Source organism: Ixodes scapularis, unplaced genomic scaffold, assembly GCF_016920785.2.
Source record: "Ixodes scapularis isolate PalLabHiFi unplaced genomic scaffold, ASM1692078v2 ptg001946l_1___fragment_2___debris__unscaffolded, whole genome shotgun sequence".
NCBI lineage: Eukaryota > Metazoa > Arthropoda > Arachnida > Ixodida > Ixodidae > Ixodes > Ixodes scapularis.
Window position 1 is genome coordinate 90,291 of NW_024610213.1, and position 26,775 is coordinate 117,065.

Below are 26,775 nucleotides of genomic sequence, written 5' to 3' on the forward strand. Positions count from 1 at the left end.
TGTGTCCCATACACATATCAGAACTTGTAAATTTTACGAAAATTATATATGGTATTGCATATTCTTATATTATTATTATATGATTTACAGCTTATCAGGTTTACTGAACACATTTACACTTTTTTCACTTAGAGGGATTGCCACATCACCACATACGGGGCACATGATAAAGAAATAATGAGTCACACTAAAACCAACTTACTTCATAAAGAAGTAATACAAAAGAGCTCCTTGCAAGCCACATCATAATCCCGTGGGCACTTGGGAAGTGTTACGGCACCCCCCTTTCTCGAACTCTAAGTGAGCAAGCAGTGGCCCCAAGCATCGCACTGCACGGCTGAACCATTGTGAACATCATGGTCTGCCACAAACGAAGCATGTAAAGCTTTCCTGTTTGGAGATCAAGTGACATGTTTTGTTTGTCTCAGAGGATTGCAGGCAACACGCTTCGCTTATCACTTGTCTTCTACGCGCATCTGTTTACTAATTGGAAGCAGGGTAGAGGGGGGTGGTTTAGCCCTTGACTGAACCACAGCAGTATTTCGTTAGGTGAAGCTCATTATGACATCAATTAGAATGTGTTAAATTGAACATTTATTGAACCTTGAGAAATGGAAAATACAATGTATGCCATTCCATGAAATAAAGAATGCTATCTGCAAACATGTAATGAAAAATATTACAGAATGAACTTGCACTCTATGGCGAAAAAAGCAAACGTTTCAGTAGAAAACGCTATCCTCTTGCTCACGTACAAAGAAAATATAAAGTTCTGGAAGACGACTATGGATAAGGAACTCGTACAGCCAAATTCTAAGCACCTCGTATACAGGAGGTCAGCATTAGTTATCACAGAAACTGCCCAACATTTAAAAAAAGAAAAAAAAAAACATGCCTCCATAAAACCTTCTATCATTCGTTCGGAAGCAAAATAAAAATTAACCTGATAATACTGGCGAGAAAAGTGGATTATACACTTTTAAAACGGCTCACAAAACATCTCTTCAACCACATAGCTTTCAGCAAACTTTGTTCAAAAATTTAATTACGACTGTCCTTGGATTGGTGTCGCTCAAGCCAAGGAAAATCCTCTCCAGAGCAACCAGTGTGATTGAGGCCTTGCATTCGTACTAGATGGTGAACAGGCAATACGCTGCCAACAACATGCACAGCCCCTCTTCTGCATTAAAAACGGAAAACAAGCGCTCACGATCCTCAACAAGGTGAAGAAAGTCTGCATCGTCCAGCTCTTGCTTGTTGTAGAGGACACATGGTGGTGCCGGTGGGGTGTTCTCGTCCTGCGTTAGGTAAAAGGATAAAGCAAAACATATTTTAATGTAGACGGCTAAAACATGTTTGCTCTTGTCAACTGCTATTATTCGCTGCAGTTAAGGCCATGAGCATCAGCCTCCACACAGCCATACAGTGCTTATGTTGGAACAAGTAACCGGCGTCTGCAGCAATGTAAAACGAATAAAGAATTACAATCGGGGCAACATCACAACATGCAAGCATTGCGATGTAACCTTAGGGGCACTTGTGAGTATCTCTATTTCTGTACCGAAATACATTTCCGAAATCTATTTGTGTTTCAGTAGTGAAATACTTTTGCGATGTATTATGATACGCTGCTAGACTTATGTATCTTGTTACATTTATTGTTAGAAATGAGCTGACAGGTTTGGAGATAAAAAAAGACATGGAAAAATCCGACGCGTTACTGGTTTATTTTCGCAATGAGTGATTTTTTGCTTTGCTCTCACTTTTAACTTCTACAGCGGACGGTTTTCTTTCTGCTGACAGCAGCCTTCCTGTGTACATTTGAGGTTATTGTATGGGTAAGAGGCCACCAACAAATGCACAGATGAGAAACAATATGTCTAAAAGAAGAAGGACGTTTGGGCAGACACGCTTTGTCAGGCGGTGTCATCGGTCGCCAGCGTTCATTGGGTGCGATAATGGGTTCTTTTCGGTATCAGCGAACATAGCCAAGGGAAGTCAAGTTGCAAAAAAAAAGGGACAAACACCCACAGAAGGAGGGGAGCGTGGTGCTACAATCTATGTTTGCCACAGACGCACCCTTCTCACCTCGCCATCCTGCATTTATAAACCGTATAGGGCTGCCGACTGACCGTAACGGTACATGCTAATATTTGTCCCTTGGCCAATGTTAATTTTTTTTGCCTCCTCCTCTACACTGAAAAACCCAAAGATAAAGGTTACAGAAAACAACCAACATAAAAATTCGCATGTAGCTGTAGAAATTAATTTTTAAGAGCTACATTTTAAGTACAGTCGCCGGCCATATGAACTCCCCCGTCCAAACACCAACCTGTGCAGCAAAAATCCAGCATGCAGCGTGTCGAGGTGGACGGCTGCGGTTTTCAACGGTGGAGGGGGTGATAACACATTAAATGGTGCTCGTGATAATATATTTCTACAGCTATCTATGATACATTGTTGCGTTTGCACCTCAATGCACCCCCCGAATCCGTGACAGACAAAGGTGTTCTGACAAAATATACAATGAGCTGTCTGCGTCGAGAGAAGTGCAATCTCGGTGGCCCAAAAGGTAACCTGCGGCTGCTGGATAACTTCATGTAAACGGACCCAGAATTCACGGGCTTGGAGAGAGGTGCAGAAACTATGTGACATTCAACTGAAAAGTTAATAAGCTCAAATTATTATCCATTTTAAGCCAAAATCCATGATTTGCACATGCCTAATATTTTCACAATGAAGCCAAAGGCGAACCAAGTAGTAGTCCGTTGATTTATTGCCGAATAGAATACACTTTGAGTACCAAACTGGATGCTTTGCTTATGTTTGGAAGGTTGCAATGACAAATGCAATACTTAATTGGGTGAAAAGCAAAGTTTTGTAACAATTATGTGCATGATTACATTCTACAAGTCGTTTTACGTGTATACACTCTGCACAGCATTCTATTTGAAAGCTAACAAAATTAAGAAAAAAAGGCCGTGAGAGTTCTGTCGATGTCTTCACTGCGTGTTCGTGGAACTCGGCGGACATTAGTAAAAGGGATAACTGTCACAGTACGTTGACTAATTGACCAAAATCTGTTAGTTTTGTAATTCATGGCTTTATGGATCATGTTTCAACTGCAGTGTTAAAAGCCAGTCAATATTAAAGGCTATCCCTATTTAAACCATTCACAAAAAGCCAAGCGGCTTGGAGGTATTCATAGTTCAACTTTTGCGTTTTTAATGTCGGATGCAAAAACCGTGCTCAGCTTGAGCTCAAGTTTTCGTGCCGTTAATAATGGGCAGAAGAGTCCCCTAGTCATACCGGGTACGTCGTCACTATCTCGACAGTGCGTCCTTGGCGGAAGCATCGGCGTCATATTTCCAGGATAGTGAAGGTGCGCCCGAAGCAACCAGGTCCGCACGACATCCTGAGGCATTTTGAGCGCAAGATTTTGGAATTGGGCGACGAAAAGGCAGATTTTTATCACTGAATATTTCAAAACTTGTTGCCATTCGCAAATTGTGTCAATTATGTTAGTCTTTAATATTCACTGCCATTGAAACTAGAATTGAAACATACCCCATAAAACCATTATTAAAAATGTTGGTTAATTAGTTTTGAATAACATACTGCTAAGGGTTTTCCCCTTATGTAATGTCCTCTGAGCCCCACAAACACACATTCAAGTCAACATCCAAGTAACACTCACGCCGTTTTTTTTTACTTTGTTCGAATCAAAATAGAAAGCTTTGTATTTATGTATATATAAATATAATAAATACCGGGTGCATGTGCATGCAGCCGTGCACCATCCCACTATAGAGGTCCACTTTTTTCTGAAGTAAAACAAGGCCAGTTTTACATAAACCCCCCGCACTGCATGTACCAAAGACTGCCAAACATGATTGTTCACCTCATAGAACACCAACACTCTGCGCGGCTTGAAATAGCGGCTTGCGGTCTTTGACGGTGAGTCTACTCGCTTGGTGCAGCTGGGACCTGCAATAAATTCAATACCGCTTGCCATATCCCACAGAATAACAAAGAAAAGCCAGTAATACATAAGTCTACAGAACGACATGTTCCAAGGACCGCTAGAAGTTCTCGCTCGACTCATAGAAGACTTCATTCGACAAAACCCTGAATTAAGGACCGATTGAACTTAGTATAAATGTTGCAGAAAAATAAGGATCTGTATTCAGCTGTGTCAAAACACGTGATCTAATGTAATAATTGTGTGGCATTAAAGGGGTAGGGAAACGAAATTTCAGCGCTCATTTTCTAGCTTGAATGCGTTGCATGTTGCACCCTAACCTCAAAAAGACCAGTCTTCCGTTGAAAGGTGCAAGAAAACTAATTTTAAAGCTAAATAAACGATCTCTCAATGTGCACCTGGTGGATGCATGCGGAGCCTATTTGGGAGGTAATCTAGCAACACTGAGGAACTTGCTACGTAGTCGTGACGTAGCAGATTCCTTCGGAGCAGCGCCGCCCTTTGGAATTTCAACATTTTCTTTCTTAGCTTTCCTCCTGGCTCAACTCACAAATCGCGCATTGTACCAAACGGTCCAAGAAGACGGAAAGGAAGGAATCCCCTCATTCTCGGACCCTCGTTCGTGCAACCGGAAACAGCCATTCTCCCCCCAGAAGATTAGCCCGTCGCTCAAAACTCGAACAAAAGTTGCTTTCCCCATCCCGTTCAGCCCTAAGCTGACAGTGTTGAGGAAGCTACGTGCTCCTTGGGCCAGCCCACGTGTGCCAGCCACACGCTCGTCACGCCACGGGTACTTCGAACGGCTCGGTTGTAAGGCGTTGACGCTATTGACACCACCACAACGCTGAAAACGCCACCAAGGGCAAAGCTCATAACCACGCCTGCCTTGCTACTCCACGAACGCGGGGAATCTTTTCTTTCTGTTTTTGTTTGCGCCGGATATTCTATGACGCATCGCGCTCTCCGTTCGCTTCTCTTCGAGCGCTTGCTCGAGTGCACCGTTTGGAACGAAAAATATAGCCAGTCGTTCAAAATACAAACGTGCGATTATCATTTACGGTTATTATCCGTCATGCTTGACTCACTTCCAAACGAAATTCGGATATTTAAATTTTTGTTTCCGTACCCCTTTAAAGAACACAACTGTGATGATGAATTAATGAATGATGATGATGAAATAATTTTGACTAAAGAGAGTGACCACAAGTATATACTGAAAGAATCACTAACAATGATGAAACCTAGAAATCTGTTAGTGCCTTCCCTGTGTTTTGCCATCGACTGGAAGAGGTTTCTTGTCCTATATTTTTGTTAGAAACAGGTGCGATGCGTCCGTCTGTTTTTTTTAAATCTTGATGTTGTACATATTTTTTATTTCCTAGGTTGAAAGCTCAAGGCATTCCCTGTTGTTTGTTCAATCACATTTACCCAAATGTTAGTAGGTTGCTTTTTTATGTTTACTGTCCTTGGGTATGTCAGGGGTTGTGAACAGTAAAACGCTGTAAGGCCCGGGAAGGAATTCCCTTTGTAAAGTGGTGGCAAGCAGAAGAGAAATTGTAAAGACTGACTTCATGTCTTCCCCTACGGTGTCTTTTTTGGGTCGCCTATTCATTTTTTGCCCATTAATACTCAGCTGTGTTTAAAACTTCTCTGCGTTTGTGTCATCCTTCAGAGAATCCGTCTTTAATAAATTATGTGTTTAGCCTGGTTAGCTAGCTTGCACCCTCGTTTTTGTTTATTAATAAATTATAGTAGGATTCAACTGCAAGCACGATGTTAATGCGTACTAATAAATAGCAGCAGACTTTTATTGAATAGTGCTGATGATTGGACTAGTTAGTAGCCAATTATTGAAAAGAAATCATGAAGAATATGGGAACGAAGGATATGAACACAACACAGCACTGTGTTGATCTTCTCCTTCTTGTCCGTGCCATTCACATTCCATGTTTGTAATAACACATTTATTAATAATTTTCTGCTTGGTATCATCTGTATAGGGGTTCACTGGAACGACCCACCTGCTCTTGCATTCACTTAGGGCAGCTCCCCCTTCCTCATGGTGCCATCGTTCAGGAAGTGCAAGGCGGGTGTCACTCTCACTCAGACTTGTACACGTTACTGAAAAATAGTAAGGAATTACATTTACAATTACTCAAGCCTAAATTGTAATTTATTACAATTACAATTACCCTCCCATAAATGTAAGTGACCGTTACTCTCAAAAGTAATCCGTTACTTTCGTGGCCTTACTTTCAACAATATTTTCCTCAATTAAGAAACAAAGGGAAGAAGGTTATTCAAGTTCTTATTGTTGCCACCTGTTCCATTTATTGACCTTGCGTATTTTGAGCAATAGCTGACTCTCGAAAGTCTCGTCAGACATTTTGTGTTATTTCTTAGTCAATGTGTCGACTGCTACGCTGAACACCATTTGAACTAAAGCACTGGATGGGAGTGCCATATTGTGCCTCACGAATGTTTTATGCTCTTCAATGAGCTTTTTCATCGAATCAATGGAAGTACTATCTACCTCGAAGATAGAGCTAAGCTTCGCCGTTGCAGCCGTTGCCGGATATTTGAGAGTTTTAGTAGAGCTGGTAACAGTAAGGTGATAATTAAATATTAAATATGGTTTGGCTCGATATTCTTCTTCCTTTAGTTCTGAACAGGTCGAGCCTCGGTTGAGACGTTGGTGAATTATAAAAAAAGTTTCCAATATTTAAATATAAGTAATCGAGAAGAAAACAACAGGACACTCATAGCAACAATTAATTAGAACGTTGGTTAAAACAAGGAAATGTGAACGCACGTTTGCCATGTGTACCTCTCTTGGTGCCGTTCAAAAACGCACGGAGCACGGACCGACTGCAGTTTACTCCGGTGTTCTCCAGATAGACGTCCGCTGATGCCATTGGCAGCGAAGGGCAGAGAACTAAGTGAGCCGCGTAATGGCCCCACTCAGGAGTTTCACTCTCTCCTCAAGCCCAGAATATCAAGTCTACGTTAGCCACCATTATGTTTTATTTGTAAAACTATCTGCTTGAGATAAGATGCGTCCTGCTGTGGTAAAAAACAGGAAGAAGAAAAAAGGAAGACTATTACAATTTTCGAAGTGCTCGCAAATAGCTGACTCACAAAAAGGGTAACTGAGATGCAGACAACCTGGCTGGAATTCACAAATAAAGTGGGCCAACCCTAAAAGTTGGACAACAAAAAAAGTAATGATTATAATGCAATTAAATGCAAAGGTGCAAGCGAGCTGGACAAGGATGACGAAAAAGTAAATAGCTTTTAAAACATGGTCAAATAAGGTGAAAGAAGCAGGAAAAGAATACATCCTGTTTTCTAAAAGAAGATGATAAGTGAGCATCGACGAACGAGGATGCTTGTGGCAATAACACCTTCACATATTATCACATCTCTTTTAGTGGATTTTAGGGTAGACGGCGCTTTGCCTCCTGTTGTGACATTAAGAAAATGGTCCTAGTCACTATAACCGAGAACGGCATTGTTAATTCTTGCCTGTGCACTTAACGCCTTGAACTTCTCGAGGAGGAATAATTCGTTGGTGTCTTCCTCTCCCCGCCTTCGATCACAAAGAAAAAACAAAGACACTAAAAAAAACGGATAGAACCTCCCCCCCTATCCCCCCTTTTTTTTTTGAAGAAATGTTTATTTTTTATCTTTTGAGATTGTTGTTAAATTCAGGGGCTTGGTGTTGTAAAAAAAAAAAAAAAAAGGCTTTGCGGAACTGAAGAGTGCCAAGCCTCCCTTTGCGCTGGTTAATTCGCGTGACAGTGTCGCTGCGCTCAACTTTACCAAAATGAAAACGACTTTTTCTTTAGAAAAGGGGGGGGGGGGCTGGTCCTAGAAAAAATGTAACGGATTACAAGGAATCCGTTACGTAAAATATGTAAGAGAATTACTTTAAAATTACACTTGCAGATATGTAATTAATCCGTTACTAAATTACCGATAAATGTAACGGATTACAAGTAATTTCGTTACGTGTAACGGATTACGTACAAGTCTGCTCTCACTCTTGTGGTTCAGTTCCCCAGGTTCCCATAAGTTTCAAGCTGCTAGCCAAACTGAGTCAGGCCTTCCAGCCCTGCAGGAAATCTCAACTCCACTCTTTTAGACGTAGACACCCACATTTTGCATGTACGTGAAAGAAGCTCTAACAGAGAGGACACAAAATGATTGGCCTTTTTTTAATGCATCCTTTTCTTTTGCTCAGGACATACATAAACGTTACACGCTATTGTACATACAGTGGTGCGGCTTAATTTAGGAAGAGCATTTTTTTTTCATATAACTTTTATATAAAGAAAAAACTCGATATAATGGGTCGGGCATAAATGGTTGCTATGAACTGCCCTATACATTTACACATTACCTGATATCATCAAAAGAGTAGAGTAGCGTAGGGCTGCACTGCACCAATTACAACTTTGTAACCAATTAATAGTTGGCATTTATTTGTTTATTACTATTGGCTATTATTCTTTGACAGAAAGAATAACCGGGCGAGTTGGTACGGTGGTAGACTTTGAACTCCACCAAATATTCAGGTTTGACATTAGTTAATTTTTTCCGCCTTTTTTCATGTTTTTGCTTTTTCTAGCTGCTCTGATTTTTGTAAGGGCTCTTGCCACTACTAGAAAACGTGACATCTAAGCTTTTTTTATTTTTTGCATCACACAATCGTAAACGTAAAAAGTGTGCCGGTTCGGTAAACGCGAAGAGACCTAATTTCCGAGGGTAAAAGCTCTGAAAACAACGGACAAATAAAAGAAACAAACAACACAGGGCGTTGTTTGTCTGTTGTTTTCAGCGCTTTTACCCTCGGAAATATGACGAAGAGACCGCGGGTCTCTACGGCACAGACATTAGCTTATGCAAAAAATCATGCTGCATGCTCGCTCTTGTAACGTTTTTCTCGCTCCTGCTTTATGAAACAAATCGGTGGCGAGCGGCTGTTAGGACAAGACGTCAGAACTAGCATGACCTGTGATTAACACTTTGGGACGGCGACTGAATGCTTGAACTGCCGTCAGACGGCACCTGAACACTCCGCACAAGCGTGGTCGGACGAGCGCCGCACGACGGCGCCCAGAACATGCCCACGGTTCCGCCGCACGAGAATCCTTCTCACACTGCGGAGCAAGCCACAGGTTTTGAAGAAGATACGCTCTTTTCAAATAACGAAATAACACAGGGCAGTAGCATAGTTAGAATCACGCATAGCTTAGCAAGCACACGGTACACGACAAAGTTTGAAACAGCAGCCCACTTCGCAGATATAAAAGAAAGTTGCTTACCGGCGTTTGCACGAGTCGTGAATGGGCGGTTCTGAACTTACGGGCGTTGGCAAAACGCAGCGTCTCCCAGCTCTCAGTCATCAATTGCTATTCTTGAACACGGTATTCGTAAGGAAGATATCTAAAATATCCACTAAAACGGCTATAACGTAAAAAAAGGAGATTTCGGAAACCTCTCGAACTTCAACGACCATTCAACCGAGCCCAACGGAAGCTGATTGCAATAGCGATTGCCTTGCGCAGTCTTCAAGAGTCTCTTTTCCTTTCTATTTATTGTTATTTTTTAGAACGATACTAAGCAAATTATTATTATATTAGTAACAATAAGAATGTCCTTAGAATAATAATGTAAAACATTACAAAAAGTGAGTTAATCTTAGGTTTTATTTAAACTTTAGGTTGTTTCTTTTTTGTGTAAACCGAAACCGAAACTAACTTAAGTAACGTTTCCTTCGTCGTAATTGTTTGCGTGTGTGTGCGTGTATGCGCGTGCGTGTTTGTGCGCGCGCGTGTGGATGCGTCCGCGTGCATGCGTGTGTGTGTCTCTGGTTGTGCGTGCGTGTGCGTCTGCGCGCGGGCGTGGGTTTGCGCGTGTGCGTGCGTGTGTACGCGCGTGCGCGCGTGTATGAGTGCGACTGCGATCGCGCAAGCGTCTGTTTGTGCGTTCTATTGCATTGCGCCCGCAAGAAGAACAGTTGGATGTCCCTGGACATTGTTAAAACACTAAGTTATTGATTATTATTATTATTATTATTATTATTGTTGTTGTTGTTATTGTTGTTATTGAAATATAGCCCCGAGTCTTTAGACACAGGGCCCTAAACTTTTCTATAGCTGGCTGCAGCTGTATCTATAAATTTCTAAGGCCATTGAATTTTCCATAGACGACCATAGGCCATTTGTGTATGGGATGTCTCGGACTGGTTTATTATGGGGTTTGCCTCTTTATGTGTTTGAGCTTTTGTGCATGTCACCATATTCTCAAATGAATATTTTACTCAGGTTGACATGGTCATGTGACAGGTTCTAGCAGCATGTCATGAATATTTGTCAAATATTTTCACTATATTTTGATTTCATGCTGCCAGATATAAACTCGAGACTAACTGATTTTTTTTTACTGTACACTTCCATTAATAAATATTTTTGAAAAATGCCAGTATAGAGCATTTCGCCTTACTTTGCAATTTCTGAGCATAGAGTGATTTGTAAGAAAATGGAGTATGAACTCATATATAAAATTTTGATTGCAAAGATAAAAATTGTATGCAAAAGAGGCACTTTATTATCAGCTTTTTGCATGAATTACAACTGACATTATAAAAAAACTAGACTGCTAAGAACTGTTGCTTTTCAAGCAGAAATCTCACCTGTACATTATGGACAGAGCCATATATAAGCTTTCCAAAACCATTTCACATTATTTATTTAGCACCCCCTTCTTCACCCTTCTGACATTCTTCACTAAATGTAGGGTGTAACACGAAACAGCACCCTTTTCGTTAAAATTATGAAATTGTATTCCTAGTGTTTAGGGTGTTAAAAGGGTGTAGCCGAGGCTGTAAGTTGCTACAACTCCCCTTTTACACTTTTAAAGGTGTAAAAACTTTTACTGTGTAGTACGGCCGAGCAACACTGGCGTCAATCACCATGATAGCGTCAATAGCGTCACGGCGTTGCCCACCACCCGCCAACAACCACGTTGTTAACAACAAAACCAGCATTCTGTACATCTAGGTCGAGATGTTCTTTTTTCTTTTTCTTTTACGTGTGGTTCGATTTTGAACGTTCCCGTTGCGGTTTTAACCGAAGCTGTTAGCTTTCGTTGGCTCAGGAAATCAGTATCCTAGCACCTATATAAACCATTACTGGACTAGCTTAAGTTTAATCAATATATGAGAGACGTCTTGTTTAGGCTCTTCCAAAACACAAAGCCTGAAATATCCACTCTTATCCGATTCAAGCACAAGCTGATCGGGAAGCGTGTCTAGCGTGGCGGTTTACTAAGCTGAGTGCATTGATACACCTATAGGTTTTTAAGGTAGAGAAGGGGGCTTACGGTCGGTGTACAAGTATACACTGGCTGGGTAACGGAGGGCGCGCCTTCCAGGAAAGTGGAGCATGTGCACCCGATGCACCCGACTAGAACTCTTTTTTTCTTCGAGTGCAGTTGGGAAGTAAATATGTGGAGCACTAACCGAAAAATCGCGGATGTGGTATTCGCGCTAAGAGTGCCGCGCAGCGACAGAGCGGTATTGTTAGCGCGAAAATGACATGGGCGCTGCTTTCGTATTTTATTTTCATAGAACAACGACGGGCGCAATATTTTCCCACTTCTGCTAATGTTCCAAATGAACATATCACACAACAGTGCTAGTTTCAAGTCTAACGAAAAAAAAACTGAATAAAACGGTGATCGTTTGCTTGCGCTAACAGTGTTCGCGCGACGCACGCACTAATATCCTGTCAACCACTCGCTCATGATGCTTCTCTCGCTGCCTGTCGTTGTGCCAAAGTTTCGTCAACGCAATGAAAGTTTAGATTATGGGTGTCCCTGCGGCGAAACTGAAAATCAGCACTTTTGGCCGAACACTTGCTGGCTGTGTTTATGTCCCCGGAGGCCAAGTTGAAAATCAGCACTTCTGGCCGAACACTTGCCGGCCATGTTTATGTCCATGGCGGCCAAGCTGAAAATCAGCACTTCTGGCCAAACACTCGCCGGCCGTGTTTATGTTTCCGGCGGCCAAGCTGAAAATCAGCACTGCTGGCCAAACAGTTGCCGGCCGTGTTTATGTCTCCGGCGGCCAAGCTGAAAATCAGCACTTCTGGCCAAACACTTGCCGGCCGTGTTTATGTCCCCGGCGGCCGCACTGTGGCCCGCTGTATGACACGAGACAACCTGGATAATCCTCCCGAGCGAAGACTGATGATATAAATGTCATCATTCGAGAGGTCACGTCGTGGCAGAACTGAACCTCTGGCCATTTAGAAAAAGAATCAACAAGAGTGATGGCATACCGGCATGCTGGCTCTGCTTGTTCAAATAGACCGGCAATGTCGATGGCGACTTTGGCCCATGGCGATCTAGGTGCGCAAAGCCCGGATGTAAGCCGCTTGTACTGAACCAGCTCCCGGTTATTGCGTGATACTCACACTGATCGGTCATGAGTGGACGCCCGGGAGAGACTCCGATTTGAGGCTCGACGAGACAGAGGCTGGTCATGTTGTGGTGCATGTGATGTAGTCGGTCGTTCCGACGTAGGCGGACGCCATGACACTTGGCGCGAGGAAGAACGTTCTTTGTTACTTCGCTGCTGTCGATGGGAGGGTCGACGACGTTCTGCATTGACCTCGCATGCTATTGAAGGTTAGTCGGCATATGGCTGTGATCGCATCTCGCTTTCTTCTTCTGCGGCCTTCTCTAGGTGAAGAACGACGTCGACGGCGCGCTCGAACGTTAGGCTTTGTCGTAGAGCAGTCGTTCGCAAAGAGAAGTCGAGGATATTCCCGCGATGAGCTCCTCGCGAAGGGTCTCCGTCGAAGAGGGTTCTAAAATTCCATGTGGTCGCCAATTGACGTAAAGCAGCGATATACTTGGCGAGCGACTCTTTGGCTTGTTGAAAGCGGCGGCGAAATCGATATCGTTCTACAATGGCCGTTTTTACGTAGCAGTCATGAGATGGACTTGCCATATCGACAGACTGACTTGACGTTGTAGCTTCTCCAGCCGCGTTTACAGCTGGCCCCTCTGCAGGTTCTAGGGAACACCGTAGTTCGAATTCGCAAAGTTTTCTGCGAATTCGAAGACAACTTTGCGCCGACAAAAGTAGCTGACGAAGAAGAGGACAGACCAACCGTATAACTCAACGTGCAGCTCGCCGCCGCTTTAGAACAACCGTCACTTACCTTGAGCTCAAAAAACAGGAAGAACCTGCACTTTAGGTAGCGGACGTGTTGCACTTACTGAACAAAAAGAAGGCTCAAAAATGTCGCTACAAACCACGTATTGTAATTTTTAGCTACATAAACCACACAATTAATGCAACACAAGTGGTATACTGGGTCACTTGGTAATATTTAAACAAAGTTGATAAAAAACGGGCTGAAATACGGTGCCGAAGGAGGTAAAAAAAGTTACAGGACGAAAATGAACTCGCGAATAAGTGTATTCTTTGAAACGGTGTTTTGGTACGTGGATGATTTTTAGAGCTCCGCAAAATGGTGGAGGGAGATACAGCGCGTGTTTTAGTCTTGGGTGTACTTAAGTGTGAAGGTGGCCTCAGTTTTACATTCTAGAGATTAAAAAGAAAGAGTTCTGCAGGTCTTGGATCTGTCATTGTGCCTGGGGGATGAGCACGCACGTTGGCCTTTTAATCACCGGCCGAAGAAACCAGACCTGGACTTTATGTCAGCCAATTAAAAAGTGGTGAAGAAGGGCATCGCGGTTTCGTTTCTTGGCTTAACACTGGCGAAGTCGTGCCCACATATGATGAACTTCGTTTTCTTGTCTTGGGTCCAGAGATCATGAAAAACGGTTCCCGCAAGCATTGTTGACGGTGGTGGCGAGCTCTATCTTCAAAAAGTCTAAAGGTATTGAGAGAAGTAGTCCTGATTTTGACAAAAGCGAATGGTAGTGGTCCTGCACATCTACGGTGTTCCCTACAACTGAAAAAGGTTAGGAGTTGGTTTTGAGTTCCTATGTTTTTTTAGCCCCACAATAAATTAACGAAATTTGTGCTAGACTCGGTGCAAGAGCTCAAAATTGAGAAATAAGGCGCACAAAAAAACATGCAAAACCGTTTTTGTCATGAGTTTCGTATGTTGCGTACCGCATCCCCCTGTCTTATGAAAAGTTTTCCGTTGGGCAGACAGGGAGGTGTCCGAACGACAGACTCCGGGAGTATACGTATTTCCTCAAAGCAACGGTGGGTGGCTTTCTAACTTTTCAATTTAGGGACTGTTTGTGCCAGAGCGCCTTCACTGATTTGAGGATTTTGTGAGGGCACAGGAAGGGTACGAGAGAAATTATCGAGGCTTTTTACATTTCCTATTTGGCGGCCAGCTGTTTGAGCGATCTATCTGTCGCGTTGTCCCAAAAAGAACTGACGTTCCTAAAATCTTCGATGAAGTGTCGGGTGTAATATTGACACAACGTGAAATCGCGTTTTGCATGATTACGAGAGCCCGGGATAACGAGTGTTTGGGTGTAAGGATGCTTTCTGGCGAAGATATGATTAGATCTATATTTTTTTCTTCTTTTTTCGTTTCAAGTAATAAATTTAGGCGGGACTTTAGATACGTTTCCTTGTACTTGTTGCTTTCTTCGTTCCCGTTTTTTAACCTGATTTCCATAAACCAGTTTTTATATAATTATTGCCGTTGCTGAGCTTGTTAATAAGTGCGTTTTGGCCTTGATTACTTATTGTGGAAGAGCCACATTACAGATATTTTTTTCTAAAGAATGAAGGCGTCCAGTTAACAAGACATGACTGTAAAAAATAATATAGAACTTTCACTCTAGCAGCCTTGTCCCACCGTATGTACTATCGGGTAAAAATGAAATGCGAACAGAGAAGCGCGTGGCTCGCGGTACAGGCTGCGCCGCCTGGAAGTGAGCCTAGGGGCGAGGGTGCGTGGCCTGCTCCAACGTGTTCACGCCCCTCCCCCTGCGCTCCCCAAGCTTCAGCAGTGCGCCTCTTAGTGCGCTGAAAGCTATCACCGCTATCTTTGCTGGCTCAGCGCGTGCGGTGCAAAGAATCTCGCCGCACTCGCCAAGCAGGCAAAGATAGCGGTGACAGCTTTCAGCGCACTGAGAGGCGCACCGCCGAAGCTGGGGGAGCGCCAATCGAGGGGCGTGAACACATCAAAGTAGGCCACGCACCCTCCCCCCTAGGCTCACTTCCAGGCGGCGCAGCCTGTACCGCGAGCCACGCGCTCCTCTGTTCGCATTTTATTTTTCCCCGATAGTACATCAGACCAACCGCGTCAGTCACCGCCTGTCATGCATGCACTTCTGTTTCGAAGTTCAAAAAATGTTTTGCCTTTAGTTTTTGTGATATCAAGGACATGGATGATGTTTATACTCCATACAGGTTTTTACGCCTTTCAACATTTATTCTAGTTTGACTCAGTCTTCAATATCCTTGTTTCACAATTGAAGACGCAGGATAATGAAATGTAACGATCAATCATTTTATTAACATAATTCGCTGTGTACACCAACTCCTATAAAAAAATAAAACATTCGACCATTCTACTGTATTAGTTGCAGCTCTTCACTTTACCAGCTATTTTTGTGATTGTTTGCTTAACTTTGTGTGGCTCTGTATATCGTCGACATTCTAATATATTATGTGGTTCAGGATAGGATACAATACTCCTCGCACTAAGTGTATACTTCACAATTAAGATGGAGAGGGGCAAAAAGTAAGTGCTTTATTTCTTGATGTAATTAGTTTTACACTATCTCATCTATAAGACAGCCATCGGTGAATTTCCTCCCACTTTATTAAATGAGAGCCAAAGACCGAGCGCAGTTCAAGAGCAGAGAACACGCAAACACCGGCGCGTACACTTGAAGGACATAGTCCCGGCACATTTACTACACTTGATAGGTTTGGCTGATGACAATACATTCACAAAACAAAAATGACGAATGCCATGACGTTGCGCTTTTGACATTGCTTGATTAGCCTTTTCGCCTCGTGGCGATTTTTGCTCTCCAACTTAAGGTGAAACGAAGGATGGTCACATTGGATGTTCGGATTCTTCGCCAAGCCGATTTGCTGTACCTCGGATATTTGGCAATATAACAGTCATAAGATCTGGATTTACGATTTGCATTCGATTGGATGGTTCCTACGAGTACCAGTGGGAGCGACCCTAGTCAAAATACTAGTTTCTTGATTTATTTTTGTATTCATTTATTTATTTCAAATTCTCCTCAAGGTAAGTACATTGTATATCGATAGCGATATAAAAGTAACTATAAACTGCACATATTAGTGAACATATTAAAAAAAAAAAAAACAATATCCGTGATGTTAGCAGTCAAGGCGTGAAGGTGTTTACAGTCTATCGATGTTTCGGGCATAAAATTGAAATAACGAAGTTCTAAAATGTTTTACACCAAGCGTATAGCTATGGCATAGCATTGATCAACCATTGCTGCTTAAAATTGATAAAAAAATTTGCCGACGAGTTCATATTAGACCAATTATTATTTTCGCCAACTGCCTGAAAGCAGAGAAGCAATTCTTCCGTCACTGTATCTCATTATGGCGGCCCCGAATCGACCAACTCAAGCTCAGTAAGGCTTAACGAGAACGCTACGTTTATTGTACGGGGCGAAAGGAGCAGCACATAAAGCGTAACACGAGCTTGCCGCGAAATGTATTTATTTCCAAAGCCAACTCCCTACCCCTCCCCCCCCCCCCGCCCCCCCCCCTCCCCCCCCCCCCCCCCCCCCCCTCGAGGTAAAGAAACTGGCCTTTTGAACACACTCCTTCAGCACTCTCGTCGTCAGCCTCGGGATTTCAAGCGGAGACAACCCATACCCAATCCCTTCGCGCACTTTACGCCTTACCTTTACTATTCCTGGAGCCACAATTCCTTCGTCAACCGCACATTCTGGAGGAATGGTAAACCATTCGAGAAACCAAAAGCCGCTCTCAAGGAAGCAAATTCGAAGCAGCGTGGATCATTGTTGTAGGATAACCAGAAATTATCGCCAAGTGTGAAAGAAGCTTGAATCGCTTGCCACCATATGGCAGGGTCAAGCAGAGTATTTGCAAGTAGCTAGGATAGGTGGGGCCAGGTGCCGCCCAATTCATGTGCTACAAAACATATTTTTATTTGCTCACGCCATCATTGCGTTTCAAGCCCTTCGGGCACTTTTGTTCTACACACTGTTAGATATAATTGCGCATACCACAGGCATCCGTTTATGTGCTCAATGTACGTTTGTATGTGGAGCGCACACACGCACTCCACGTACAAACGTCAACACAACATGACAATTACCCAATGACTACTTCCGGGCTCTCCGTTTTTTTTTTTTTTTAATTTTTATACCCGTCGTATTGAAGGTACGGAATTTCTCGGTGGCAACCTAAGCAATATTCAATATTCCCAGTGTGTTGATTTTTACAGCGGAGCTGGTAAGGGCTAGTTTCGCCAGTTTCGTGTCCGGTACCAAACAAATGTCGTCACAGAGCTACACAAAACTCTGTACAGCTACCGCAATCTATGAGCAACGGCGGCAGCCAGACAAGCAGTCTGGTTACCGCCGTCGCTCATAGATGGCGGCACCCTTTCCAGCTGTCATAGAAGAATGGATAGTTGGGCGATTTGGTAAGAATTCGTTGTAGGAAACCGCGCGCAAAGCAGACGAGGACGAAGAAGCACACGTGACGAGCGCAGAGCTCCTGCCATGTGTTTATTCCCCGTGCTCGTCTCTATTGCACGCTGGTTTCTACGTTCTTGTCAGTTGAGATTTGGACTCACGATGGGTCGGCCGCGTGCCCTTTCTTCGGGGAAAGAAGACCGGATGCGGAAGGAGCGGCGACGTACGCAGCAGCGCGAATGGGTCCTCAACCGCCACGAAGCCGCTGTCGCCTCGAGTTCCACTGCGTCGAGCGCTTCAGATTCTCTTGCGAAAGAAAAGCACATCGCTTGCCTGGAAAGCCGCCACTGAGAACAGAAGCTACAGCGCCTCTGCTCTTCCTTCTTCATCAAGATGGAAAAGCTAGAAGGTTTTTTTTTGTTAGTAACGTTATAATTCTGAGATTATATTGAGCTTCTTATGGGATGAAATTTTTTGTGAAAAGTAAACGCTCATGCCACAACAATTTGAAAGCAAATAAAACAAGCCGCTTCAATCCGGTACCAAGCCGTGTGTTTGGTTCCCCGCACGGCACGTCGTAGCCCGTTTTTCTATTGTATTACTTAGTTTTCTATTTGTGTTGTTCGCGTGCGGCTGCAATCGTCGTATTAAATTAACCTCTGTAGGTGAAGCCATTCACTCAGCTGTAAACAATGCGTCACGGACAGAGAAATCGCTTTCGATTAACTTGAATGCTGTCGAAACCGGGACTGGCTGTGGGTATTAAGTGTACGGAGCTACGCCGTGGTGAGCTCAAAAACTTCTATCGCTCATCCGAGCGCTCTACTTGGAGGGCCGTTTTTCCAGGAGCCACATCATATTTAAACAGACACACTATGCTGTACGATTGGAGCTATGGTTCAGACCAGCGTTCCAGCATGACTATCCGCAGGTCAATCAAGTGAAACGTAATCCCTCAAGCGGTGTTAAAGCTCATTAATGTAAAGCGGAATGTCACCCTGCAACACACCGCCCCTCTGATCACAGCCCGACCAGCGGCACCAACGCCTGAAAGTTTACGTCCTCTCGTCTTGTTGTTGCATTACTGATACACGAACAAAGGGTCACATCGACGCTAATTCCAGTATTCATTTCAAAACGCATAACGCTGCCATCGCGAGGATGGTGCTATGTTGCTGACAGGCTGAGACACAGAACCATCTTGACTGCCGGTTCGCACTCGGCATCGGAAAACAGAACTGAACTCAGCACAGGCTGAGTTCAGTTCTGTTTTCACTCTGCTTCCCTGGTGCCGAAGCACAGTGAACTACCAACATTTATTAAATAACGAGCGCGATGTGCTCGAAAGACGAATTGGAAAGATGAGGCGGTAGGGCCGAAACCCTTAATCCGCCTCCCTGGAGAAGGAGAAAAACGCCTTGTTCCTCCCTTGTTCTCGTGTTCGCTTGAGGGCGCGTCAGTAGAATGGAGGAAAACGCGCCGTTGTTACCTTTTCCCTCCTCTTTTTCCCCTTAGAGTGCGTGTACTAAAAATTAACAAATAATAGGGTTTTATTTTTCTAAGCAAATCTTAGGTATCTTTTCTGATCTTTTCGCAAAGCAACTGGGACGATTTTAACTCTAACAGAGACATTTTCATATATCTTGTTACATTTATCTACATGAATGTAAGTCTTTCTATGGCAGTTGTGAGTATAATTAAGCTTGGTTTCGAAAAACTGTGGCCGCAGGAGCTCTTAAATTTCGAGCGGTTCTATTGACGGGTTTTATATGGCAAAGAGATACCTCAGTTTAAAAAAGCCTTCCTCAAACTACGGTAAAAACATTTCTGAATTCTAGAGCCTTGATAATATGATCGAGCGTATGCGATGGCTTTTACCATATCTGCGAGTCAATGCTGACGAAAGTGAAAGAGAAATCACAAGAGGTTGCAAACTGTTGCGTCGTTTTCCAGATTATAATTTGTTATCAAGCTTCCCAAATACTGACTTATACAAATTACTTAAGTGCAAATCGCAAGAAGCATATATTTTATTATGTTTTCTACCAGAAGGTCTAAATGCTGTTGTCAAATATAAGCACAAGAAATTAGGGCTACAATACATTTAATTACTATTATGATGTTGTGATATCCTTGGCATTGATCGTTGTCACTAGCGCAATTCGTTCTTATGTAATCACTTGTGAAACTCGACATGCCTCTTTCCACCTCCCCTATAATGTCTCTGGTCCCAGCCAGGTAGGCAAACTCTTGCTTTATGAAATCGTTCTATTGTGTAGCAAAGCACAAGAGGGTAACATTCCGAAAGAATGCGGATGTCGAAAAACAGTTTTCATGATTTTTATTAAAACTTTGCTCCATAGACACATTTGAGAGAACCGGCATGTTGCTGAAGGAATCAGTCTTGCTTTCTACGTGTTTGTGGCATTTTATTAGACCAACCCGTGATTTACTACCACCTCCATGTAATATATTGCTGATCCTGTTGGTTTTACGTGGATAAACTATCATATTAATAATGACCTGCATTCAGACAAGAGCGATCAATTATGATTTTTACTTTGATCTGCATTTGGCCAGCGTTTCGTTGATTTTGACGTGTGGTAGATTGCTTCAATGCACTTTCAGGTAGTCTTTAGGTCTTTCAAATAATGAAGGAGAATGTTTGGTCTTTACTCTAAATCAGACTGCTAAAGATCAGCAATGAAGCTTCATTCTAAAAGCTCGTGTTTTGATCTTGGCTCCACATTTCAGGCTGGTACACCACTAAGCTAATAACCTTGCTTAAATTCGACATTCCCTATTGTGTCTGGCGACTGCTTTAGCGCCACCCACGAGAAGTGAGGACAATAACGGCTTTATCAGTGCTAAGAAAGTGTTATACAACACTAAACAAATGTAATTCAGTACAATAAGAGCACCATTTTCACGGCAAGACTATCAAGAAGTAATTAAATAAAAACTTATTCACAGTTAAAACAGCTATTTTTCATATGCGAATAACAAACATATTTTGTGATCTTCAGAAAGCATGCGCAGGAGTACACCATGGTCATCGAGGCAGAGGTACATGCTTCCTCATGCTCAGAAGCTTGTGGCAATCTGGGGATTCTACTTGATTTTGTTAGCTGAACTCAGCGCTGGAAGATCATTATTGGGTGAGTAATATAGTCAGAGTATCATTTGAAGACTCTTGCATCGTATAATGTAGACTAATTCATGCATGTCAGCCTCAAACGTGTTACGGGTATAAGTTAAGAATTTAAAACATTAAATTTAAAATCATTCATACATTATATCAACATGAATAATTCAATTTCCTTTCATATATTACCAGATTTGTCCTCCCAAAAAGTGTGTGAAACAGAAGCCTGCAAAAAAAGAGGTGAGAATGTTTAGATGCAACTGGCACTTATAGTCCTTCGTCCGTCATCGAACTGTTTCTAGTTCCGCAAAGGGATACTGAACCAAGGAACTTACTGTCCATAATAAGTGGCGCGCGTTCTTTCCACGAGCCAGCAGCCGCCGGTGTGCGCGAGCACACGCAACAAAATGACGTCAAAGACCTGCATTCGCGGTTAAGATAACTGTGAAATGTATTGGATTTGGGCGAAAGGAGAATAAAGCCAAGTGTTTAATCTACAGATTGGTGTCTGGTGTAAAAGGTAAGCGATTAATTGGTCTAACAAGCACGTAGCTTTCACTTGTAGAGATGAAAAGCCTGTCTTTGTTCTCCTTTGGCCCGAAGCTCATGCATTTTACTGTCCTCTTAAGCGCAAATGGAGGTCTTTTACGTCATTTACGTTGGGTGCGCTCGCGCACACCGGCCGCTGCTGGCTCGTGGAAAGAACGTGCGCCACTTATTATGGTCAATAAATTCTTCGGTTCAGTATCCCTTTAATGCATAACCAACTCCCAAAATTTTCAACAGTACACCGACGTAACTGACTATTTATTTGAGCAGCAGATCACGTTGGCTGCTTTATACAAAGTAGTGATGAAGTCACCTACGTGAAGCGCTCGTAAAAGTACCCAGCGTTTGTTTGTGAACAATTTTATAAATGATAGGACGTCTGTAATATATCAAAATGCGTCCTAATTGAAAGTTATTTAGAATAACGCGCGTAGTTTAGGCTCAAGTTAGCGCTAAATCTAGCGCTTGCGTTAATGTACGCCACGCAAGACAGTCTTAGGATATCTTTTCTCCGACGCGACCAAAACACTCAAACATCGCGCGCTTGCACCGCCTTTAAGGCACAGTAACAATGTTTATTTCACACACAAATAATTTCACGAGAAAAGAAAAATGTATTTTTTTTTGGTCCCGACACACTTTTAATATTTGCTCAACTATGAGAATGCTTGGAAGTTTGGGGTAGTTGGTGTTTCATGATTAAAAATTAAAACAGCGCAAGGACACGGACAAGAACAAGAGCATAGCCTTGTTCGTCTACCTTCTTGTTCTTGTCCGTGTCCTTGCGCTGTTTTAATTTTTAATCATGAGAATGTGACGCGAGCGGTGGACATGTCGTGTGCGCTTGCGTAGTCTCGGCAGAAGAGGTCTCGTGCACCAACTTTCGCCACGTTCGAACACCGAGAAACGCTTACCGAGAAACGTTCGAGCTGCAAGTGGCCAGCGATCGTTGCGCACCTTGCGGGGTCTTCCAAACCGTTCATGACGTGTTTTTTGTCCTGTTCTAAACGTTTTTGTCATGTTAATGCTGCTTAAGTTTTGAGGCATCAGCAACTCAGGTTAAACGTGTGGCAGTAGGGCCTCAGATTTCCGGCGGCTTTGATGTAGAGGTACAGTTGTCTCCACAGGAGGTGCACCGCTCTGGGCACCGGGTTCGGTGAAAAAATCTACTCCTCGTAGCTAGAAGCCCACTGGTCTTGCGGTATTTCTTTAAGAGCACGTTGCGGGGCTTCGAAGTACATGGAACACTCCCATGCTAGGTGTTTTTTTGCTGATGGCACAGCGCACTCGCGCCACATGTCCCCGTCCAGGTCGTGTCCATGACGTGCAACTCCCGCAGTTGTACAATGTCGTCCTGTATTGAAACTTACAGTCGCGAGGATACGGCCGACGTCGCATTCACGACGACCACAAAAAGTGGCCACCTCCGCAGTCCTGGGAGCCGTTATTTTCTTACTGTGCACGTCTAGGCTATAGCCAACTTCTCGCTTATCACGATTTTGCCTTTAGTGTAGCGTAAATGCTCTTTGCGTAAACACGAACTTTCCAAAAAACAAAAATAGCGTACGCTGAAATAGCGCCCGCAAAGTGCAAAACACGGTTAGCGTTCGGCGCCTGCGCAGTGTCGACGACGCGACTATCACGTCTTTGTAGACGCAATATTTTCTCCTTCATTCACATTTTTATAATTTAGTAGTCCTGACCACAATTGCAGGAGCAGAAGCAAGAAGCTGGAGCAGCTGGAACTACTTAAGCACGTATATGTTTTGAGGCTACGATAAAAAGCTCCACTAACCACAACTCGAACCTCCGTTTTTTTTTGTTTTTTTTTTTCTTTCTTTTGCCCGGAATGGTGCCCGGAATGGTTATTGTATCCAAATGAATATATCTGAAATCACTTCAGTTAAACTCGAAGTATTTTAGAAAAGCCAAAGTAGCCATCCAACTAGATGTTACACATTAGAACTAAGTCTCAGGGCAGGAAACACGTAGAACTCATACCTGAAGATGGTTAGGCAAGAATGAGTCGAAGTACTCGTTGTGACCTTTTACTTCGCTACAAAATTTTCCATTTGAAACACACGCATGCAAACTTTGATTATGGTAACAAACAGACAAAAATACGAAACGCATGGTGCACAATTTATTGATAATTTAAGCAGAGTAAGGCGGGTGTAGTTTATTAAAATTTCAAATAAAATACGAACAGGGGTATAATAAATAATTAAGTTTTCTGTTGTTCGACGTGACTTTCGAATATAGGGCTACCGCAGACCCGCTCCAGTGGGTATCTTCACTTTTTAGGGCTTCGCTCTTACCGACTAGGTATTTGTACTACAGCCTGTTGCAAGTTTAGAATAGCAGGACAAGCCACTCCCTGAAATGCTTTCTGCTCGCTATCATTTGTGGCTTCCTCTTCTTCAGAATTTGCTTTTCTAAAGTGGAAGGAAGGGGAGGGGGGGGGGGGGCTTTCTAGAATGGCCTTTTATCCTGCTACTTTCAACCTGCAAGATTATAGTGTGTTACATCGTGGTCACATAAATTGTAATGCAAGTAAGTCATTTCTGGAAAAAATACGATCAAACGAAGACACTATTAAATGATGTCAAGCCTTAATTAGAGACCTCTTAGTATCATATGATGCATCTGTCCATCCTCTTTCTTCGGTGCCAAAAAAACAGAAAGCTCCGAATTACAAATATTTTCGGTTTCGCCCATTGGCAGAAGAGGTTTGCAAGATATCGATTGACTGCTAGATACGCAAATGCCTGCTGTAAATTTTATTTGTTCATTTTAAGGCCGTAGTTTCAATTAGAAAATTACTCGGCATCATCAGTAACCACTATGTCAACCCTTTTTAGACAACTATAAAGCATATCGAGCGTTTTACTAAGTCGTGAAAAACCATTCAATTATGACGCGTATTCTGGTTTGGTATTCTTATCTAAGCGCATCTTGGCGGCAGCTGCCCTGCCCTCCGACGGTCGAAGCCTGGAACCAAAATTACACAATTTGCCAATCTCGCCCGCCTCCCTTCTCTCTCTCGTAAAACGACAAAGAAGTGTAGCGCGCGCGCGCGCGGCCAGGCGATAGGAAAGCCTTGTTGTTCGAAAGAGGAAAGAGCACGACATTGCAAGACTGAGTTTTGACTTTTGGTTTACTTCCGCCATGCGAAGAATGACTTGATTTTCAAAGTGGAATCTCACTGAAGCTGGGATATTCTTCGCACAGCTCTACCGCGCTTAACATGTTTACGGCACTCATGAAGCATCGACGGAGTTGTCACTTTGCAGGTATTGTTTCTTAGTACAGTGTGTTTAATTACAACCAATCTTTATTGACATAACCTATTTACGCGATAAGACAATTAGAAATTTAGCAATCACATACCGAATCGCAGATTTCTCCTTTGCAAATAAAGTTAGAATGACCTTTATTGCATTCATTTTGTCACGGCAGCAATATCGTTCTCTAAACCCCTTTTTTGTTAAGTCACTTTTAAAATAGACATGAAATTAAACATTATATTAACAAAACAGTATAATTGTTACCCATATTTTAAAATTGATATATCAAAAGAGGGCTTCATACAAAACAGGCCCACAGACAATATAAATAGAAAAAAGGTATTCCTAACTTCATTAGCAAAGGAGACATCTGCGATTTAATGTACGATTTGCAAAGTTCAAATTTTTTGATGATGTTTTGATTTTAAAGTTCGGTTGTAATGTACCCATCAATATTGAAAAAAATCATGTTAACGACAGTCCTGTAGCTGCTTTTTAAGTACCGTAAAGACGGAAAGCTAAACACCAAAAATAAAGATGGCGTCCGTGGGACCTCAACCTTTAGAGAGGTCTAAAACACACCATTCGACCGACTAAATAAAGAAGTAATTGAAAGGCCTCATGAAATATGTGATATTGGTGGCCACGTAAGACACAGCGCTAGCGGATCATCAGGTAAAAATAGCTTGTTTTCTATTTCCTTGCGATTGTGCCCGTTTTATTTGGTTATTTGGCTAAAATAAGTTCGTTTATTTATTCCGAATCAATACAGATTGTTGGGCTAGTTGGTACTGGGAATTCGACGTCATGATGGTGCTTAAGACGAGGACAAAAGGGAGACAGACAACACGGAGCGCTGCTTCAACTGTTTATTTTTTAACAATAGGGGGGTGGGGGACATATATACACTCACACCGCTTCACCTCAGCCAATCCCAGGCCTCACCTCGCTCGCAAAAACGCTATATCTCGTCTAACAGCACAACGAAGGCAACGCTGACACATTGTGCTCCAGACTGTTTTATCAAGTCTGCTTCTATTATTTCCCTGACCGTCTTATCCTTGTGTCTGGCTAGAATCGCGCACGTGATGAACAGTGGCCTGCATCCACAATCGTGACAATGAACTAAAAGATGACGGTCCCGGTGGTTATTAACATTCAAATTGTGCTCCCGTAACCTATCATTTAAGCATGGGCCTGTTTGTCCGATGTACTTTTTACCGCAGGACAACTGAATCATGTACACGACTCCCTCTGCACAACCGACAAACGGGTTTCTATGCCTCTTGCCACAGCACAGGGGGCCTCCGCGAAAGGGGTTCGTTACTCTGCACAACAAGGCTAGCTTCTCCGGAGCCGAGAAAACAACCTTCGTATTCACTCGGTTAGCTATTTTCTTAAGGTTGTGCGCAGTTTTGTGCATACAGGGGACAACCGCCATCTTTTGTTTAACTTGTTTCTTTTGACTAAACCCGGACAAGGGTTATCTTGAACACTCAGCCCCCTCAGAACGCCTTCCGCAACAGACACCAGCGCACCCTTGGAATACCTGGCTGATAACAGGCGCTCAGACTGCTTCCCCAGACTCGAATCTGCCACTTGGTTACTCGATCTGCGAAGGGCGTTCACAAAGCACAGCTTCACAATCCCTCTCTTGACGAGTTTAGATATAAGTCATCGCATTCTATGCGATGACTTATATCTAAGTCATCGATGTTTCCCCGGGTACCAGGTGGAGAAGAGCGCTGCGGCGTTTCTCCTGTTTCCGTGTGCTTGTCCTGAAGCTCATATCATATTTGCCCTTTCTTCGTTTAAATAAGACGCCATTCGTAAGGCCGCCCGAACACAATTGAAGTCGTTGTAAATCTGAGTGTACTAAAGCTGCTGACACAAGCAGAGGCTGAAAACAAATAGAACAAGTTTGAACTCTTTTGGGGCGCGCGTATCGGACGTCTTTCGGTGACATCGCAGTTTGAAACTCCAGTCATTCTTCGATGGCGGAGGTGAACCAAAAAGTCAAAGCTCAATCTTGCAATGCCAAGCTCTTTCTCTTTCAAATATCGACGCCTTCCTTATCGTCTGGCTGATCGCAGGCGCGCGCGTTTCACTTTTTTTGTTCTTTTACGAGAGAGGGAAGCGAC

At 43.1% G+C, this 26,775-nt stretch overlaps 1 long non-coding RNA gene across 1 annotated transcript in view; it reads left to right on the plus strand.

Annotated features, from left to right (window-relative positions):
• Positions 1-21,038, plus strand: part of LOC121834628 — an 87,676-nt gene extending 66,638 nt beyond the window's left edge. Inside the window, exons 3-4 of the long non-coding RNA XR_006077291.1 lie at positions 20,680-20,811; positions 20,991-21,038. This is a non-coding gene — a long non-coding RNA (uncharacterized LOC121834628). The remainder of the gene's footprint in view (positions 1-20,679; positions 20,812-20,990) is intronic.
• The last annotated feature ends 5,737 nt before the right edge of the window (positions 21,039-26,775 follow it).